We start from the raw sequence: 18,706 nt of genomic DNA, 5'->3' as shown, positions 1-18,706 counted from the left end.
TCTAATGCAGCTCTTCCTCATCTGGTGCCCTCCAGGAGTTTGGGTCTACCACTTCCATCACCCCAGAATTTGGGTCGTGCTACCTGGGGCTCTTGAAGGGACGCAGGTGGCGCTGTGGGTTAAACCACAGAACCTAGGGCTTGCCGATCAGAAGGTCGGCGGTTTGACTCCCCGCGACGGGGTAAGCTCCCGTTGCTCGGTCCCTGCTCCTGCCAACCTAGCAGTTCAAAAGCACATCAAAGTGCAAGCAGATAAATAGGTACTACTCCGGCGGGAAGGTAAACGGCGTTTCCGTGCACTGCTCTGGTTCTCCAGAAGCGGCTTAGTCATGCTGGCCACATGACCCGGAAGCTGTACGCCGGCTTCCTTGGCCAATAAGTGCCGCAACCCCAGAGTCGGCCACAACTGGACCTAATGGTAAGGGGTCCCTTTACCTTACCTGGGGCTCTTGGGAGTTGTGGCCCAAAACATCCTGTGGCATCTGGAAGAAGATTGGTTTAAGCGCCGAGTCTCACTTCACACACAGCAAGAGGAACTGGGAAAGCAGACGCAAGAGTTGCTTCCCTTATTTTTATTGGAATTAGAAACAGGCCCTGAATCAGGGATGTTTACCTGCATGCTGGCTCAATGGGCTTTCTCCCACCCCCCTTTTCAGAATTTCTCCTCAGTAGAAAAACCTTTCTTTAAGCAGGTGTAAGCAGCAGGCAATCTACTTTGGTGAGCACAAGCAAAGAGTGACTCCAGGAATGTAGAGGGAGAATAGCAGGTTTACCCAGACGCCTTAGAAAATGTGTTTTGCATAAACACATTCTACAAATGGGATTTATAATCTACCTCCAGGCGCCCTTGGAGGGTGTAAGAATCCTAACCCAAATGTGCACATCAAAACAATAAATCTTTCAAAACCATAGCAAACGGTACAAAAATTCCAATCGAGCTAGCTAAGGCATTAATATAATTACAGTGCAGAGATTTCATCAGGTATTCAGCTGGATTTTGTGGTTCATAAGGTTGCCGTGTTTCATAAGGCTCTTTTGCATGCATGGTCTATTTTTCTTTCCCTTCCAGTATTACTTCAGCAGCTTCATTGCTCACCTTGTCATTTTTACCAACTTCTATTCCTCCTGGCTACGTCTCTAAAAGGCTGGGGTGAAGGTAGGTTGGGGAAGAACTGACGACTTTAGTACTGGAGGGTGTGGGGGCCCTGCCTTTTTATTTTTAGCACTCATTTTTTAACTCCTTCACAACAGAGCCCTCTGGTTTCCCGCTTACTGATGTGATTTAGATTTATAAAATGCAGGAAGGAGTGTTTCTCTGCCAACAAATTTGCTTCGGCTTTCTTTTCCTGTGTCTCTGTTGGCCCCCCTCCCCCAAAAAAGCTCTTGAATAGAAGAATTTCCCCTTTTTGAGGAAATTTTAAGGACAGCTTTGTCCATCCTGGTGCCCACCAGACCTTTTGAACCATAACTACCATCACACGGGGCTGGGGCTGAAGGAATTGTAGTCCCCAACTAGATTTGGGAAGCAGTGGCGGTCGGTGGGGCAGAGGAGGGCTAGCGCAGAGGGATAGCTCAGTTGGTAGCGTATCAGGCTGTTCATCGCAGAGTCGTGGGTTCAAGCCCCGTGTTGAGTGAAAGATTTCTTCATTGCAGGGGACTTAGATGATCTTTGTGGTCCCAACTCTACAATTCTGTGATTCTGAGTTTACCTCAGGGGTCAGCAAACTTTTTCAGCAGAGGGCCGGTCCACTGTCCCTCAGACCTTGTGGGGGGCCAGACTATATTTGGGGGGGAAATGAACGAATTCCTATGCCCCACAAATAACCCAGAGATGCATTTTAAATAAAAGCACACATTCTACTCATGTAAAAACACTGATTCCCGGACTGTCCACGAATTTAGAAGTTGAATGGGCCGGATTCGGCCCCCGGGCTTTAGTTTGCCTACCCATGGTTTACCTGACTTCCCAGTGCTGGGGTTGATTCTGGTTACTGAGAAATGGAGGAGTGAGGTGTCAGGGTGGTGGGATCCAAGTGGCAGATAGTTCTTGTTGTTGTGCCCACACCGCACTGACCTCTTTTCCCTCTTGGTGACTGTCAGTGATCCCAGTGTTGGGAGGTCAGGCAACCACTGCAGTCCCACAAGGAAGAGGGCATAAGCAAGCAGGCTTCTGATCATGAAGAAATGGCTTCTCCTGAAGGACTGAGAGGGAACAGTATTAAAACAAACAAACCCAGAGATGAAGGAACAGGAAGCTGCCCAACGCCAAACTGTTCCGAGGGAGGAAACTGTTATCTGCAGAGAAGATTTGACAGATCTCAAACTCAAATCTCTTGTTAATGGGGCTGTGGGCAGGAAGGGGTCAGATACTCTCAAAAGTTATTTGCCTTAAATCTTTGTGCTTTCGATTGCTGTCTTTCTGAGCTGCTAAATCTGTTTGTACCCTAGTAACCCACTCTGTTACTAGCAAGACTACATCAAGAATCTGCCTCATTCTGCTTCATATAAAGGGTTGAGTTTGGTGAAGAGTAGACCATGGAATTGGTGACCCATCAGAATTAATATGCACTGAAGCCTGCTAGATTTTCCTGTTCTTGTAGTCTCCGTCGGACAACAAACACAGGAGGTTAATTGACTCTGCCACCCGTACAGAGGGATGCCACTGGCGGTGGCTGAGACTCTTTTCAATCTGCTGTAGATGATTCTGGTCCCTGAGAAGTAGATGAGCAACACAGATAAGGTTGGGCCACTCCTTTCGCTGGTCTGGGCCTGCAACACCTTTCTCAGTATGTTCCGTTTCCTTGCACACTTTTCCAAGGGCTCAAGGTGGGCAGCAATCAGTGTTAGAAACTCAGGTATATAAGCTAGGCGCCAAAATGGGTCCTTGAGCCAGGGTTGCAGTCACCAAAATGGAATGGTTAGTTGCCATTTGTGGGCCAGGCTGCTTGTAAGTAATATTTTTCAGTACGACTTTTTGGTTCCTGAAATTCATTCTGGTTGTGCAGATAAAATATCGCAGATATAATTCTGCAGGATGAGTTGCCTAGTGTGTGAAAACAGTCGAGATCCAAGGATCTCTAGGCATGCATCTCCAGATGGTGGAGGCGTCCGTTGCTGTCCTGGCGTCCAGACATCTTCACTTGGTTGCAGGTGCAAAATGTGCCTTGTGTCTGGCGAATTTTGAATGCTGGCTGCAATGTTAACTCCCCTGAGGGCAAACAATCTAATTTTCAGTCTAACATGGGTGCTGAAAGTGTTCCAGTGCCCATGCTGGAAAGAATGAGATGGAAATGTTTCACTCAGTGTTTTCATGCCTACCCCTTCTAATACATGGGATTTTGTGGAAGCATCTGGGCGTAAGATTTTGATAGGTCTAGAAACATTTGTTTGGTTTCAGAGCTTACCATTCTGTTCTTTCTTCATCTGCTCTCCTGGCTTTTGGACTTCTAGGATGTTTTTTATCCTTGCTCAGTTCTCAGATAATTCAGTCGCATCCCTGTTTTGTTGCTTCTAAGCTGAAAATACATTTTTTCTCCCCTCTCTCCCGAATCTGGAAGTCTGATAATCAGTTGTTTAAACTTTGGTGAATGCATTCCTCACTGGCAGTTAGTCTTTTCAAGCTGAGTGACCTTCCTTTTAAAATTCCTCTTGGCTATGTTGTCTGTTGGGTTGTTATTACCCCCCAAATCTTAGTTTTCAGCACTAAGCACTGCTCTCGCGACAGGTCTCATTTAAATGAAGATGGACCTGGCTACTTACAGCTAAATCTTTCCTCCTACACATTTTGTCCTTTGAAACTTAGGAAGCATTTGTATTCTTTGTATTTCCTGTCAGATTACTTGATGCTTAAATTAGGCTTGCTACAAGCAATGTTTTTTTCCAAAAGAAAGTTTGATTTTCAGTCATAACGAAATCAGGGTGTTGAGGGTTGTTGTTTTTTTGTGTGTGCCTTTACCAATGCTTGAGGAGAGAATCCCAGTTGTGAGTGTAAATTGCTCGTCCTGTTTTGAAAGGTCATGTTTTATGTTTGGCCTACCTATAGAACGGTGGAATGCTCAGTAACACTCCAGGCCACAGGTGAGATACAGTGGTACCTCGGGTTAAGAACTTAATTCGTTTGGAGGTCCGTTCTTAACCTGAAACTGTTCTTAACCTGAAGCACCACTTTAGCTAATGGGGCCTCCTGCTGCCGCCGCACCACTGTTCTCATCCTGAAGCAAAGTTCTTAACCTGAGGTACTATTTCTGGGTTAGCGGAGTCTGTAACTTGAAGCGTCTGTAACCTGAAGCATATGTAACCCGAGGTACCACTGTACACCATTTTGGAATGCTTCCTTGTATAAAAGAAAGTCTCTCTGCTTTGGGCTAGAACATTTTCTCTTTGCTGTACTAACTATTTACTTTCTTGGAGGTTTGTTTGTTTACATGTGGAAGCATTAAAAAAGCAGTATACCCTCACTTGCATTGCAAAGTGTTACAACCTGTTGTAGCACATCAGGATTCAGCCATTTCTCTGTGTTTGATGAGACCATTGCATACCCTCCAACATTTCTCAGATGAAAATAGGGACATTGTATATAGTAATTATTATTATTATTATTATTATTATTATTATTATTATTATTATTATTATTATTATATACCCTGCTCATCTGACTGGGTTGCTCCAGCCACTCTGGATGGCTTCCAACATGTATAAAAACATAATAAAACTTTTAAAAACTGGAACGTCACTCTAGGATCAAGGTCAGAAAGCTGAATGGCTCTTGTAAATCGGGAACTGTCCCTGGAAAATAGGGACACTTGGATGGTCTGTTATTGTGAGTCTTTCAAAACCATATGGCTTTCAGTGAAATAGTTGCATGCATGCAAGGATTACTCCTAATGCAGTAAGATCTCAGCTCTGTGTTGTCATCAAATGTAGTCTGGAGCATTAAGGAAAATGTTTAGGTGGGTGACAGGAGGAGGGGGAGATCCTTGTGGTAATGGAACCCTAGCCTTAGTGCTACCTTGAATAAAACCTCATATTTTCATATGCTTTTCAATGGCTTGGGTTGGAATGTATTTAAATCTTTAAAAATAAAAAAGATATGGAGACCTGGGTTCTCTTGAGAGGTGAAAAGGATGGGGTTTCAGGTTGTGCTGAAGCTTTGTCTGCTTTTCCACGCCACACCGTTGTGTTGCAGGTGTAGGGTGGGTTTACCTCCCCAAATAGGGAAAGGCAACTTAGAAGCATGAAAATCTACTTTCCATAGCCATCTGTGAGCGAAGAGAGTGAAGGACTCCCCCCGCCCGGTCCTGGCTCCTCCAAGTTTATATTTCATTTTAAGTACATTCCAAGAGCAGCGCTTTTAATTGTGAAGGCCTGCAGAGGGCAAAATATTATGTTTGGAAGATCTGCAAGAAGGATCGCTTTTTAAAAAGTTGCTTTTAATGGCATCTTAAATCCCACTTTCTTAGAAATAAACACTCATGAATTAGATGTCCTCTCCTCTCTCCCCCTGCTCCGGGTTCCCGATTGCGCCTGATTGCAGCCAGGGTTGTTTGGACCTGAATTCATAGAAGGTTTTCATGATGGTGTGTGAAAATATCTGTGGCTCAGTCTTCTAAAGAAATCGCAGAGGAAGAAGAAAACATTCTGGCTCGCAATTGACTATCCCTTCCATTGTGTAGCCCTGGACTGGGTTCTGTTTTAGTGTTGCCACCACACTCTTCACTAACCTGGTGCCCGCCATTTGCAGTTTTAGAAATTCAGATATATAAACTAGGCGCCAAATGGCTCCTTAAACCAGGGTTACAGTCGCCAAAACGGAATGTGTAGTTGCCATTTGGGGCCCACACGGCTCGAAAGTCATATATACGGCTTTTTGGTTCCTGAAATTTGTTCTGATCAAATATCACAAATAGAATTCTAAAGGATGTGTTGTTAGTGTGTGAAAACAGTCAAGATCCAAGGATGGCCAGGCATGCACCTCCAGATGGTGGAGGCTTCAGGTGCCATCCTGACGCCCGGGCATCTTCACTTTGTTGCAATTGGCTGTTACCCAGGTGCAAAATGCGCCTGGTGAATTTAGAACACTGTCTAGATTGTGTGGACTACAGCTTCCGTCAGCCCCAGCTAGCGAAGTAAAGACTGCAATGTAAGCGCCTGGCAAAAGGTCTTTGGGGAGATCATTTTGCAACTGGGGTGCCACTGCTGAGAAGGTCCTCTCCTTTGTAGCTGAATACTGTTCCTCTGATAAAGGAGACACCTGGGAAAGGGCTTCAGTAGAAGATCTTAATGCACAGAGAGATCAGTTTTGGTAATCACTTCCTCAGGTTATTGCGAATGTCTGCAAACTCTGTGCTACACATCTATAGGACTGTCAGCTCTTACAGAGGTATACAGTGGTACCTTGGGTTAAGTACTTAATTCGTTCCGGAGGTCCGTTCTTAACCTGAAACTGTTCTTAACCTGAAGCACCACTTTAGCTAATAGGGCCTCCTGCTGCTGCTGCGCCACCGGGGCACAATTTCTGTTTTTATCTTGAAGCAAAGTTCTTAACCTGAAGCACTATTTCTGGGTTAGCGGAGTCTGTAACCTGAAGCGTCTGTAACCAGAGATACCACTGTACTCCCTTTTTTCTTAACTTCCTCTTCCTTTTTTCTTTTGATTAAAGAAGTAAAAGATGTTAACACAAGCCTGTGGGTGCATTACCTATTTTATAGCGGACATGAACAGAATGATAGGTAAAATTAAAAAGCAGAGCGTATTCTTTATATGTTTTTGTGCATGCTTTTAATGTTTATTACATTTACATATCTGTATACGTCCTCCTTACATAGATAAATGTGGTGCAAACTGTAAGAAGTTTATCAGCAGCACACATGGAAGTTTGCATAGCTTTGCAACCCAAGATACCAAACCAGCATTTTGAGTCTTGCCCATTCATGTCTTGCTGGTGTCATTCTATGCAGGCATTGATCCAGCAAATCCTGATGAGCTGGTGTGTTATTTTTCAAAGGCTGGTTGGCATACCATTTTGTCTTAATGCCAGGTAACCAGCACCTGAGATCTGAAAAAAATAGAACTAGCAAGGAAACAAAGGCATTCCTATGTGTCACATAGGGAGGGAGGGGGAGACTGGGGGGGGGACCCATTTTGACCTGGGTCCTCTTCCGGAAAAGGTGTTGAAATGAATTAATGGCATGTGCAGCACAATGCACAATTCTTGTGCTCTTGTAGTACCCAAATTAGACTGCTTCAACCTCTAGTGGGGTTGCGTTTGAGGACAATTGTCTGCTGCTGGCTGCATCTTGCCAACTCCAGCTTTCGTTGTTTTCCTTTTCGTTCCCAGGCACCATCCAAAAGGGTGGCCTTAGCCCATTCCCAAGCCATGTAGGTTTGTGAAAGCTATCTTCCATGGCAGCCTACTTAAGTACGAAAATCTGCATCAAAGGTTTCTGTGAGCTTCCACACAGGGGAAGGGCATCCCATTTATGGCATCACTCACAGTCTGTGGCGGGGCCTTGCCACACTGCCACCTTCCTGGCAGAATCCACACATACACAGACACACACACACACACACACACACACACACACTCCTTGTGCCCCCAGCCAGTGTAAGCCAGTGGGGCTTTGGATATAGCAACAGACCCACCCCAACTCTCCCCACCCAGGATTGTGTTACAAGTCCCACTGTGTTCCGTGTGCAAATGTGTTTAGGGTTAGATCTGTCATTATCTGTTGTTCTTCAGCCCGCTTATCCACTCCCATGAGAAAAGCAGGCTTCTAGCCTCTCTCAAAAAGCGGAATTTAAGAAAAACCAGGTTTGTGGCTTCCCTGCTTGAATTTTTTTACTGTGCTTAAAGGAAACTCTGAAAATTGGACTGCTGTGATTTGAACTTTTGCGTTTGTTATTGCATGACCCAGTCCAGTTAAGCTGCTAGTGGTCTTTTGGTCACCTTGCAATGCAATCCTGTCTGTGTTTACCTCAGTTTGAGCAGGGCTTACTCCCAGGTAATTGCATGGGGTTTCAGTGTTGGAGAGCAAAGTTTTCTTAGTGGTCAAAGCACATGGCTGAGTCATAAGGTACTGACCTCAGACTACAAGTATGAGCCAGCTCAGGCAAACCTCAGTGTCATCTTTTGTGAAAGGAGAATAATATTTGTCTCTTTGTAGCACAAGGGGGGGGGGGCAGGGACTGGTAGCAGATTCATGGGGGATAGGCAACAGGCAATGGCTACCCTGCCCTATTTTCCAGCTTCTCTGACATATGAAATTACCATTTGAGAAAGGCTTAGTCTCACTGAACTGGTAAACCTCTGCTTGGGCTTTACCACAGGGGGCAGCCCATGTGATAGAGTGCCCCCCCCCCATACAAAACATTTCCTTCTCATAGAAAACTGTCGGTCAGCGGGCAGGCCAAGCAGTAGAAATTTCTGTGTAGTAGTCATTTCACATTTGCACAATTCCTATCATAGGAGCCTTGTGGCCCATCCTCAGTTTTAGCGCCTAGTCAGAACAAGGCCACGCAGGGACTGCAATTTAAGGCTCTTTAATGTGACTCAGCTTGCAAGGGTTAAAAGCTTCTTGAATCTGTCAGAATACATGGGATGTAAGGATGAGCAGGTGTCAGGCCTTGGATTCCAGAGCAGGTATTAACCCAAATCAGACAGGCAGGCAGCAATCATGCAATATTCAGACACTGGCCAACCAGCCTGCCAAATAGACAGTATTGCAACACAGAAAATAGCCTTTTTTCATGTTAGTCTCTGAGACTGAGAGGTATGGCTGATCTGGGACTTTTATGTTGGGAATTGTCTTGTGGCTTAAGCCCAACTTTGCACGATCAGGCTTTTAGGATCTGGGGAGGCCTCCATATGCAGAGGTGTAGATGTCTGAAGGCTTCTCCACTTCAGATATCCATACTAATGGATGGACTGCAGGACCGGGGTGTTAGGGGCAGGGCTAAAGGCCCTATTATTATCATTCTTATTTATTAAATTGGTACACCACCCTTCATCCGAAGATCGCGAGGTGGTTCAAAACAAAATGAGAACACAAAATACATAGTGAAAGAGTAACCGAGCCAGTAGCCATCTTCCCACCAGCACATTTAACAGCCCATAGAATGTTGATCAGCCAAAGGCCTGGTTATCGAGAAACATTTTTGTGTGGCATCTAAAGATACGTAATGAAGGTGTCAGGCGGGTCTCCATGGGGAGAGCATCCCACAAACAGGGAGCCACCACAGAAAAGGCCTGTTCTCATGTTGCCACCCTCCAGGCCTCACGGGAAGGAGGTGCATGAAGAAGGGCCTCAGATGATGATCTCAGGCCCAGGTCATGTCTTGCAAACCCTTCAACACTTGCCCTTCCCAAGAGAAGACCCCTCCACCCTATTTTCACAAGGAAGGTTTTCTGTCAAAAAGCACATGTACCCAACCCCATTTTGGTGGTTCAGACCTGATTCAGGTGAAGCATATTTTGCAGAGTTACCGTTCCACTGCTGATACATCCTTAACCCACCTCAGAAAGACGAATGCTGGCTTTTTTCTCCATTCCTCATTCTCTTCCCGAGGTGTTTTCTTTTTGAGTAAAAAACCCCCATAAACCTGTAGGCAGCTTGCACAGAACAAACCTATCCCCGGGATGACTCCTGCACCAGAAACAAAGAACACTGTCAATAATTTCCAGGATGTCCTGAAAGCCTTCGGGTTAAATACACATTTGAGGTGGTGGAATGGGGGTTCAGTGGGAAGAGCCGAGTTGGGAACAAAATAAATAAATATATAAAAATATTTTATCAAGCCCTGCTCTTTCCATCCAAAGGAAATACATTTTCTCTCTCATTCATATATATATATATATATATATATATATATATATATATATATATGCTTACCCTAGCCTCAAGGCATGACACAGCAGTGTGTTGCACATAACACAATGAGGTTCTCTTCCTGCTCTTGACAACAAATACTCTCCATATTGATTTTAATAGGGTACCTTCAAACTTGCTCTAGGCCATAAATCTGTCTTTGATGTGCAGCGCCTGTTTTCCAGGCCGACTGGCATCATCTGTAGGCAAAGAAAGGGAACATTCCAAGGCAGAAAGGAAAAACCAGGGCATTTATCAGGCTCCTGGAAGGCTGCCCTTCGTGGCTGGTGGCCTCTTTTGGCCTTGATGGATCACAAGTTGTGCAGCCCTGCCTCGAATCGTTCAAGGAGGAGGAATTTGTTCCTAATTGCAAAGGGCTTTGGAGCCAGTGTGTGGGCGTGCACATTTTTGTTTAAGCAGGTAAACAGCAACTCGCAAGTGTACACAAAGCATTATGGTATCGAGCTTTGGAGTTAATCACGTTAACAGTGGGGAAAATGTTATTTTGGTTTGTGCGACTGGCCAGGCTGGTTAGGGACGGGCCGAGTGGCTTTGATGCTGTTGGCAAAGAGTATTTACTAATCTAACAACAATTCCAAATGTACTTGGAAGGCAATTCTTTGGGTGGGAGCAAAGCAAAAGACTGCCTTTGTTGTGCCAAAGTTATTCCTTTTTAACAGTGTTTCCTCCAGACGAGTTTACAAAACTGCACACTGAAGTACATAAATAAATATAGCTTTGTTGGAAACCTATTAGTTACAAAACACTGATATTGAGATGCTGACCTGATTTGTATCTGTTTCCTGGTTTTGTTTGAGGCTGGCTGGACAATACAAGCTTTGATAATATTATTGGGCACAATCTAGCAAAAATGCAACTCTTTTGCTTCCATTAAGTTTGGCGGAAGTGTTAGGGCCACACTAGTTGTGACGTTAGTTTGCATGGTTGGTGTTTTCTGCAAAGGGGCTGGATGGGGACCATGGATGGGGAAGGGGACTTCATCGAATAGAATTATACCCCTTCCCACTGATTGCTATTTGCAATGGGAGGAAATCTCCCATTCACACCAATGAGGGCTTCCCTCCTGTTGCAAATAGCAGACATAGGTGAGGAGTTTCTTACCAGATATCAAGACAAGGGGTTACTGGTCCCCTCCATCTTGGGCCATGACACTATCTTAACTTTTTGTCATTGAAACCAGCACAGTTTTTATTGCGGCTAGCTTATGCTCACAATAAGCTTCAGTGGAAGAAATATTTTCTTTTGTGGATTTTTTTTTAAAAAAGAAAGTTCAAGTTTATGTGGCAGAGGCATTTAAAAATTACCATGTATTTATCCTTTTTTGTCTTCATTGTACATCATTTTAGCTTCATTTCTTAATGTCTTGGGCTAAATCTTCATTGGTTTTGTACACATGCCCACGACTCCTCCTCGAGGACGTGGAGATTTGTGGAACAAACGACAGCAAAGTCGCAGTCGTCCCCCCCCCCCCAGGTCCTTGCCCAGGTAGTTGAGATCGTTGACCTAAGAACAGAACCTGGAGCTGCAGAAGCTCACTTCAGTAAAGACTGTGTTGGGCAGTGCACCCTGCAAACCTAGTTCTTGGTAGAAATCTCTTCCCCGCCCTGGGATAAACACTGGTTCTTGACCCCCTCTGTCAGGCTGGAGTATGGCCTTCAAGGAGAGAGCAAGAAATGCTGCCTTTTACTTGTGAGGTTGTTCTCCTCAGAGAAAATAGTTCAGTGCACCCCTTCAGCAGTTGGTGAAGGAGGTTGTCCTCTGTCTGCAGCTGTCCTCCTAGAGTGAGAAGGTGCTTGGTTTCCATTGAGACAAGCGTTGGTAGTCTCCAACTCCCCTCAGCCTCAGCCAAATACGCTCATTGGCCAGGGTTGGGGGGAGCTGTGGCCCAACAACATCTGGCTTGGGGCTCACAGGCTCCTCATCCAAAACCTACTCCCTTCTGCTTACTGTTCATCCTGCGATCCAGTTCTTTAAAACGAATGGTTCCTCACTTTCCTGATGGTTCTGGAGTGTTGTCAGCATAATTTCCCAAACTGCAGCCAAACACATTGGTAACTTGGAGGTCCTGTAGGAATTTGCTTTAAGGTTGGCTCATGGGAAGCGATTGCCCCTCTCAACCTGAACCCACAACCTCCAAGGTTAGAAATTTCATAGGGAAGGCCAGCATTCCCTGTATCCAGAAGAGCGAAGTTGGTGTTGTTTTCGTTAATTTCAACCCAAATGTCTCCAAAAAATGTCTGTCTGTCGTACAAATTGCGGCCTTTGGGTTGCCCTAAACGAAAACGAGGCCCTGGGTGTACTTGTCCGCTGGGCTTGAATTTCAGCCATTCCATTAAAAAGTGGGAAAACATCCTGTTTCCGCCCAACAGCATTCACTAGTTGCCTGGCCTTTCACATTTATGGGAGATAAACTGTCAGGTGAGGCCCTTCAAAAAAATATTATCTTCCTTTCCTTCCTGAGGTTTATTCTGTACATAATTTCAAAACAAGATTATTAAAAAGTGGAGCTGCTGACTGAAGACCTCAGTTGCAGAAAACTGCCTGAGGGAATTGCTCCGGTAGGTCTGAACTCAACAGGAGTGTGGACTGCTTACGGCTATTATCGCTGAGAACTGTGACCTTTTGGCAATCAAGCACCATCCCAAATGCCTCACGGTGCCTTTAGAATGAGCTGCTAGGAGGATAAATGAGTTTAATGAGTGCTTTTACTTCACAGAAGTCACCACGGCTAGTGGCCTGTAGAATGCATAACTTTTTAGGTAGGCTTCCTCCGCTCGATTCATTTCGTTTCCTAAATAAAAAGGGGGGGAAATGCTTCGATCTCATGCGCGGAACAAGAATGGGGAATGAGGCCTCTTTGCATCCCAGTGGTGTTCCGTTTACAAGTTAGGCAGCAATATCACATGGTGAACTTCTGTGTCAACGCCATGCCGCTGAGGTGTTTGTGAACACACATGTGTGCTACCAATGCTGTGATAATGTGCCATGCGTTAGTGGGTGCATCGGTGCTGTGATGTTGATGCCTTGCCACACACAGGCATTTTTTTCTCAAGGGATGCTGTAATGTTTGAGCACATCCTGAGGTGTGCTGCGCCATGCCAGAGGTGAACCCTCAGGGAAAGGTGGCTCAATAAGACATCAAACAGTTTTTGCTTCCCTTTACAGGGCTGCCTTCACGTGTCTTCTAAAAGTTGTATAGTTATTTATTACCTTGACATCTGATGGGAGGGTGTTCCACAAGGAGGGTGTCACTGCCAAGAAGGCCCTCCTCTACATGGTGCCCCAAAGCTTTACTTCTTGCAGTGAGGGAACTGTCAGAAGACCCTTGGAGCTGGACCTCAGTGTCCGGGCTGACCGATGGGAACAGAGACGTTCCTTCAGATACACTGGGCCAAGGCAGTTTAGGACTTTAAAGGTCAGCACCAGCACTTTGAATTGTGCTCAGAAACGTACCAGGAGCCAGTGTTATATGGTCCTGGTGGCCGCTCCCAGTTACCAGTCTAGCCGACGCATTCTGGATTAGTTGTAGTTTCCAAGTCACCTTGAAAGGTAGCCCCATGTAGAGGGCATTGTAGTAGTCCAAGAAGGAGATAACCAGGGCATGCTCCACTCTGGTGAGATAGTCTGCGGACAGGTAGGGTCTCAGCTGGTGTACCAGATCTGGACACAGAATGTACTCTGCTGTGCAAATCGAAGCGTCCTAGCCCGCTTTGCCTCTGGCCCCACCCACCACTGGTCCAGGAGGCAATGTGGAAAAGGCACCTCTGTGTCTTTCGAGAAAAGGGGAGCAAGAGTTCCTACACATCTTGGGATTAGTTCAGTTGCTACAATGGCCTTGGCAAGCATTCGGAGTGGTTCCCATGGGCATGTGAGGAAGGGGGCGTTGTGGCATTGCAGTGGCAGGCTCTGCCTTGCTTCCTACCCATGTTTATTCTAATATTGGTCGGGAGCCCCCACATGTACAATTATCTCTGTAATGCCTGGCACTCTGCGGTCTCACCCTGGGACTCTCCATAAATGTCATCGTTTATGTGCATAGGTCAGGTGTACAGCCTGCCACGACAATGCCACAACGCCCCCCACCTCCAAGCGTTTACCCGTTTAGAAGCCTGCAAGGACCTTTTATCTGCATGACATACATTTGGTGAAAGGTGTATTGCATTCGCGCTCTGTAATGAAACAGTTGCCTTTGCCTGCTTTCAACTTTGCCACACCTATCGCTCCTATGTACATTAGCAGTACAGATGAGATGGATCGCAACCATTGGAGAGAGGCCACAAATCATGCCTGATTTCTGGGAATCAGCTAGCTGTGATGTGCAGCATTTGTTGTATACTTCCAATTCATTTTAAAAATAATTCCAGACTACTCTGCTTAGAACTTGGAGGCTTACCCCAAACTTGTGTGTGCCAGATGGAGCTTTTTCAGTTTTTGGGCCTTTGCCCTGTCTGTTTCTGTATCATCTGGGACTATTCTCCTTTTTTTTTTTTTGCTCCGGCACTCTTGCTCAAGGAGGCCTAGCTCCCTGAGCACGTTGGGTTAAAGCAGCAGCTATCTTCTGCAGCGAGGAAGGTGTAATAAAATACACGCATCAGGAGAACCAAGGAGATTTATGGTTGTTTTGCTTAATTTCCGTGCGCCAGACTGCAGTTAAAAGCCAGCAGAGCAGGACCAGAATGCCAGCGTTCAAGGTTGTCACTTTGGCATGTGAAATCGTATCTTTCTGGAATCATTCTGCAGTTTATGCACTTCAGTGGAAGCAGGATAATCTTCTGTACAGATTTACTTTAGAAGGAGTGAGTGAGAGGGAAAACGCCTAGCAGCTTCTGCACCTGGCAGTGGCCTAGTTCTCAGTGAGACAAAAAATAAAGGGGGAGGAAAGCAACACAACACTATCAGTTTGATTCCACCTCTTTTTCAGGTACTTCCCAACCATGATCAATGCGTGACTGGAAGCTCCGTCCTTGTTCTTGCCTGGCAATCCCCAGGGTTGCCGCAAGAGCTGTTTTGACTGTGTTTTGCTAACAATAACCGAGACCTCAGAGTACTATATAACCACAGAGATGCTGTTCTATCAACTGTCAAAAAGGAAGTGGTCTAAGTAGTCATGAAGGGTGAAGGCTGCTGAGCAGCTCACTGGACTGTCTATTAAAATGCAAACTGGCCTGTAAATACCTAAAATGTTTTGACAGACTTTGGGCTAGTGTGCTAATCCAGCTGTCGTGCTGGACCACCGGTCTGGTACGTTAAGAATGCACACAAATTCCCCATGGATAAAACAACGTAAGTTTCCTAAACTGTGAATGCATGGCTTTCATGAGGACATGGGCTAACCTCACATTTTAAAATTAGGACTGCAAATCTTTAGCACTGACATACGTAAGCCCTGCTTTCCTGTACAGTGGTACCTCGGGTTAAGAACTTAATTCATTCTGGAGGTCCGCTCTTAACCCGAAACTGTTCTTAACCTGAGGTACCACTTTATCTAATGGGGCCTCCTGCTGCCGCCGTGCCGCCGTCATGCGATTTCTGTTCTCATCCTGAAGCAAAGTTCTTAACCCGAGGTACTATTTCTGGGTTAGCGGAGTCTGTAACCTGAAGCGTCTGTAACCTGAAGCGTCTGTAACCCAAGGTACCACTGTACTGATTCTTTCTTTCTTTCTTTCTTTCTTTCTTTCTTTCTTTCTTTCTTTCTTTCTTTCTTTCTTTCTTTCTTTCTTGAAACAGAGCCAAGGTTTTCTGTCCAGTGCAATTTTTTCCTCTTGTAACACACAAACTGGAATAAAGCGAACAGTGGAAAAACTGATACCAAAGGCAAATGCTGCTGTCATTAACATCCCAAAATGTGTTGCCTGACCACAAGACGCAACGTTTTTATTTTTATGGATAATGGCAAAAAAGGAATGGCCAGCCCTTTTCTGTCCTCCTTTCTTTCCCTTCACATGTGTGCTTCGTTGATCCACATGCATTCTTAATTAAAATGCCATTATCAAAAACACTGAACTCATTTCTTTCTGGCTTTGCCACAGAATTTCGAGGAGATGCCAGGGAGTCAGCAGATATTGCTGCCTTGAATCTACAGTTGCAGAAACATTGCTACTCTCTCCTTTGCCCAAGTAACAGAAAGTTCACAGCAACATATGCTGGGTGGGTGGTTTATGTAAAGCCACGACACATAACTTCATGGTGTCATTCATAATCCTGATTTAAAATCTGGGGTCTCAAACTTTTGCGGGCCCACATTTGGGATTTTGAGAGAGTGCCATGGGCACCAGCACCCTTGGTTGCTCCCCACGCCCCCTTGACGGAATAAAAGTTTGCATATGAGCACATGTGCACACACACACTTTCCAAGGGATGGTACAAGTTGGATCCAGTGGAATTAAAACAGATGCTCTTGATTTAGTATGGTTTTACACAGGGTTCCCTAAAAGAAAACCTACCATCAAATTGAAGCTTCCAGGGATAGGCTTCATAGTAAGCGTCCCAGATCTGGTGCCAGTACCACAGAAACTTTGGCCCAAAACATGCAATGTCATGGATTGTCATGAGTTTTAGACAGGGCAACAATCAAACCCATCAGCAGAGGACACAGGTGTCATCTTTGGTCTGATGGCCATTTTGAGGGGATCCCTTGTAAAAATAATAATATGAGGAACCATAAAGACCCATGGTTTTGCACCATGTTATCAGATCCATTAGTGCAGGCTTCCTCAACCTCGGCCCTCCAGATGTTTTAAGACTACAATTCCCATCATCCCTGACCAATGGTCCTGCTAGCTAGGCATCATGGGAGTTGTAGGCCAAAAACATCTGGAGGGCTGAGTTTGAGGAAGCCTGCATTAGTGTATATGGTTCAGTCATCTGTTATTTGATGGTGGTTTGGGCGGAAGTTGAGCAAATGCAAGAGGAGTCATTTCACTGGATCAAACATGGGTGAGATCCCTTCCCCCTCTGTCTCTCTTGTGACACTTCTCCCCACGCTACCCCCAGCTACCCTGTTTTCATCCCCCCAACCTTCCAGATAATTCCCTTTTCTTTCCTACTCTCTCTGTGGACCTTGAGAAAGCTCATAAGGTTGAGAAGAAGAAGAAGAAGAAGAAGAAGAAGAAGAAGAAGAAGAAGAAGAAGAAGTGGGAAAGAGAGATGCACTCTTCCCACTTCCTCTTTCACCTTTCGGTGCTTATCAAGGTTGACGTTTTCAGCTCAGATATAATTCAGGTGCTGATGTAAGCCAGTGAGTTATGATCACAGATGAATGATACTGTATAATAGAAAGAAAAGCACATAAACCTGGAAGTTTTGGGGACACAGCTTCACAAGCATTCTTGATTCTCCACCTTCCCTTTTGCTCTCTGCATCTTAAAGGACGGCTTTCTGCAATGGGGAAGCTGTCTGTACTAGTGGAGACTCCCATGCATTCTGTCAGTAATAATTTTTATTAGTTTTCAATTACAGTAATCCAATAATAGCCTCATTATAACAATGTCAAATTATAATACAATTACTAATACCAATCATTCAGTTGGGCAGTTTCCTATGCTCCTAGTAGGCGATTTCCATCCTTTGTGTCGGAAACGGCATGAAGTTTGAAAGCACGACGTAGAAATAAAGAGCTTTTGGAGTGATGTTGCAATACATGTTAACATATTGCGTGTGATCATTATCTAGCTGAGCAAGATAAGCACTCCGTGAATGTTTATCTGACCAACGAGGAAGAGATTCCACATTGATAGTACTTCCTTGCCTTTGTGGTTTGTGGTGGCTGGGTTTATGAGTTTTTTAAATGCTGAACCTGTTCCTATTGCCACCACTAATAGCTGCCTTGCTACTGGCAGACAAGTGTTTAGACCTTTAGTCAAACCCTTCCATGTATATACTTGTGCAGTCAGCCATTTTAGTCTCTCCTCACTCAGGCTACTAACAAGGACTTAACTATGGCCAGACTAAGGTGGTTAACATAATGTGTTTATCGGTCTTTATATGGATCAGGGATGGAGATTCCAATGAAACGTTAGGAATAGCTTTCTGATGGTAAGAGTTGCTCAAGAGTGGAAAGGACTCCCTCAGAAGGTGATGGGTCTCCATTATTGGAGGTTTCTAATGGCCATCTGTCAGGGTTTCTTTAGCTGTGAGTCCTGCATTGCAGTGGGTTGGACTAGATGCCCCTATGATTCTGTACACTGATGTTGCTGTATAAATAAACATTGATAATAAAGATAAGATACCAAATTCATAACATAGCCTGCAAAGCATTTCCTTAAGGCAGATAATTGCCTTTGATAATGCAACACGTCTGATAGATGATAATTACAAGCCTAAATAAAAAGTCATGGGCATAGTATTAAATATTTAGTGACCAGGCTCTTAGCTTTTAGAGCATGGTTAAAGAGGGTTTTTGAAAGACACAACCCTCTTTTTGTGCATCTGACCAATAGTGTTTCGCTTTGTTGTTGTTTTAAAAACTCGCTTCAATGGACCTGTGCATGAATTGTCCCTGATAGCAATGAGAACCAACACAGTAACTGCTCAACTATTTGGGGTCAGGGTTGTGGGGTTTGTTTGTTTGTCTCTCTGTCTGTCTGTCTGTCTGTCTGTTTGTTTGAGGGGGGAAGGATTGGTGCCTAAGAGCAAAATTAGCGCTCATATAGCCAACCTGATTTGCAAAATCCGTTTTCACCTGCAAGTATGGACTGTCACGGGTGAGATAAGTTTCAAAGTTTCTGTCTGAAAGCCCCATCCCTTTCCCAACAGCCCCACTTTGAAGAATATCAGATTTTAATACAGGCTAGAACTGTGCTGTAAGAGAAACAGAGTTAAGCA

The 18,706-nt window shown here is 44.9% G+C and overlaps 1 protein-coding gene across 4 annotated transcripts in view; it reads left to right on the top strand.

Moving 5' to 3' along the window:
* The window catches only part of ATP10A (ATPase phospholipid transporting 10A (putative)), a 148,357-nt gene that overhangs the window by 46,125 nt on the left and 83,526 nt on the right, over positions 1 to 18,706 (top strand). Inside the window, exon 1 of one of the 4 annotated variants that reach the window (XM_083734166.1) lies at positions 984 to 1,155. The exons of the other annotated variants lie outside the window; for them this stretch is intronic. The gene's annotated coding sequence lies outside the window, so the exon portion shown is untranslated. Of the gene's footprint in view, positions 1 to 983; positions 1,156 to 18,706 lie in introns of those variants that run through there. 4 annotated transcript variants of the gene reach the window in all.

This window comes from Podarcis gaigeae (genome assembly GCF_964106915.1).
Source record: "Podarcis gaigeae genome assembly, chromosome: 4".
NCBI classification, from domain to species: Eukaryota; Metazoa; Chordata; class Lepidosauria; order Squamata; family Lacertidae; genus Podarcis; species Podarcis gaigeae.
Note: the sequence above shows the minus strand (reverse complement) of the source record. Positions and strands in the feature narration are given on the sequence as shown.